This window comes from Eurosta solidaginis, chromosome 2, assembly GCF_040869045.1.
Source record: "Eurosta solidaginis isolate ZX-2024a chromosome 2, ASM4086904v1, whole genome shotgun sequence".
In the NCBI taxonomy this organism is placed as follows: domain Eukaryota; kingdom Metazoa; phylum Arthropoda; class Insecta; order Diptera; family Tephritidae; genus Eurosta; species Eurosta solidaginis.
Genome location: NC_090320.1, coordinates 198,149,007 through 198,151,807, shown reverse-complemented (window position 1 = coordinate 198,151,807; position 2,801 = coordinate 198,149,007).

Here is a 2,801-nt window from a genome sequence, read left to right as displayed (position 1 = left end):
ATTTTTATTCAACCGTTTTAAAAAATGAATGTAGCACTGTGACAAATTGCAGATCGTAAAATTGCTTGTGTTGTTTTTTTTAAGACACCACAAGACACAGCAGGTAGAGTTAAAATTGCCTCTACCCAAAAGTTCGACCCAAAGGGGGGGACATCAGAATTCGTTTTAGAGGTATGGTTCCTTCGGCAAAGTTTCTTATTTTGATCCCTAGAATACGATTTTCACAGAGCAGTGAGCGATTTTTAAATCGACCCGCCCTAATATATATATATATTGATACACTTTTATACTCGAAAATTGTCGTTGTGGTAGTTTTTTAAAGATTGCCTCCAAACTTTGCCGTGGTTTTTGATTCTGTTTTTAGTTTAGGTTTTGTTGATAGTACATCGCAGCGGCCACCGGTGCTAAAGGAGCCACAACAGTCAAGCAACCGAAGAATGATGACTCGTAAAGGTCGTCGTATGTAGATATGTATGTATGTATGTTATATGATCATATGCGCGCAGACACACCTCACGATACATATTTATGTTAGTATTTATGTAAGCGCCTGAACCAAGTGAGAGCGGTTGAGGGTGGTAAACGTTTTACAGTTGATTAGAGTTGCCTCAACTAGGCGCGCTATGTACTAGGCCTTGCATTGTATCGCATGAGCAACCTGAAAACCGTTTAGCGGAACAAATGGATTCGGCTAATATCGCTATGAATGCGCTTTTGTTGTTATTCGTGCACAGCCCCAGTCACACAGGGGCCCACATGCGCACCACAAAGTAAACAACAAAATCGTCTTGCTTATATGTAGGTAAGTATTTTTGTTGCAAAACTTTTGTATGGGAGCCCGAAAGCAAAAATTTAATGAATTTCGATGCAAGTGCTGTTAACTGTGCATTTCAATTATCTATCATATGTATATGTATGTAGTTTTGTGATGCAAGTGTGGATAATGCTCGAAAAATTTTGATATTTAATGGATATTAGCTGCCATTTACAAATTCGGTCTTTCTGTTATAAAGCAATTACCTGTTCATACAAAATAGCTTATCGTCATGAAGGCGCTTTCAAGCTAATCATTTATTCTGTTTTCAAAAAAAATCTTTTATATGTTCTGGCTTCTACATCACTCTTGATTATTTATATTGTGAAATACAAACACATTTCTGTATACATATGTTCCACATCTACGTATACATATGTGCATGATCATAAGTACGCATGCTGAATCAAGCACTCTTATAAATAAACCTTTAAAATCACATAACGGCACAGTGTAAGATTTTCAAAATGATGAGTTTACACATAGCCGAGGAAGGTATGCCTGTTGTAACGACTATAAGGGATATGGAGTCCAGACCAGGTTTTTTTGATGTGTAAACATCTTTGATTAGGGTATGGGGGATCCGGAATGTAAGCGTAAGGTGTAAAGTATAAGCGTAAGCATTTCATTTTTCTCCTTTATGCGGAGTATTCTTGCCTCACTGTGTTCTGGGGATATAATAATTCATCCCATGGCAGTTCTGAGCGCGGTGTTTCTCTTTCAATGTGTATCTTTTAGGCCCGTTGACCATATTGGGGACGCGCAGCAAACAAGCGACCGGCCAGTTGCTTCATAGGTAGTTATGAGCGTTTCCTTATCTTAGCCCCAAGTGCTGCCGGCAAGAGACTTGAGGATTTTTTTCGCCGCTTTGGACTTTAGGTACAGCTGCAGCTACATGCTCGCCAAAATGTGGATCCTGATCGAACGTCAAAGCTAGTGTTTTTGGAAATAAGACAGTCGGCAGCATTATGCCATCGGCGTGGATATCCAATATTGCCGACATTTGCTTTGTGTATGTTGTAAATAAAGTTGCCGGTGATTTGGTTTGTGACAATGTCAGATTTCGCTGGGAGAAAGAAAGAAAAAATTGAGGAGTTAGTCGTTGATTTTACAGCATGGCGCTTGATGGATGGGCAGAACCTGATGTCATTATCGTGCAGTCGTCGGCGTAGGACACAATAGTAACTCTTTCTGGTACGGAAGGAAGCTTCGTGCTTTCGGGACTGGGAGTAGGATCTCGATGAAAGAGAAAGAGAAGAAAGACACACCCAGCATTTCGTCGGCTTAGGCGTTCCCCATTTGTAAAAGAGCAGACTGCAGGTAGCCTCTGAGCACTGAACTCCATGCCGTCCACCATGCCTAGCTCAATTCTACTCAGAGAACTTAGAGAACGCCGTTATATTTGCACGTCAGGTTGTCCTCAGAATTGCTAAGGCCAAGTAAATAACATAAACTTTATAAGATATTTTGTCAATAAATTAGCATACTCGCCAGACGTTTTCCTGCATGAGAATTAGATTGTCAATATTTAAAAAACCATCTTTGCTAACCTCCAAATCATTCCCTCTCATTTTCTCTGCATTTTCTATCACCTCTTCCTCACTTATCTTTTATCCAACTCTTAATCTCACTCTTCGCATACCTCAAGTTTATATATTGGGTGTGAAAGCAAAATATTTTCGGCTGAAGATATTTTTGTTCAAATGAAAACTTATAAACGAGATGGAAACATTCACCTTATAAGAGCTATTGTTTTGAGATACAGTTTAGATCTGTATTATGAGTAACAAATTAAATAAACCAACCCATTGTGCTTTAATTCACCTAAACCCAAAAAAAAATAGATTCATACCTTACGCGAAACACTAACTCACCATCAAGTAAGTTGAGATCTCAAGCATGAGGTGCTCACGTTAGAGAGTAGAGAACAAGAATGCATGCGCGCCCATTTATAGGCAACAACTGGCCCAACACCATAAAAATAATT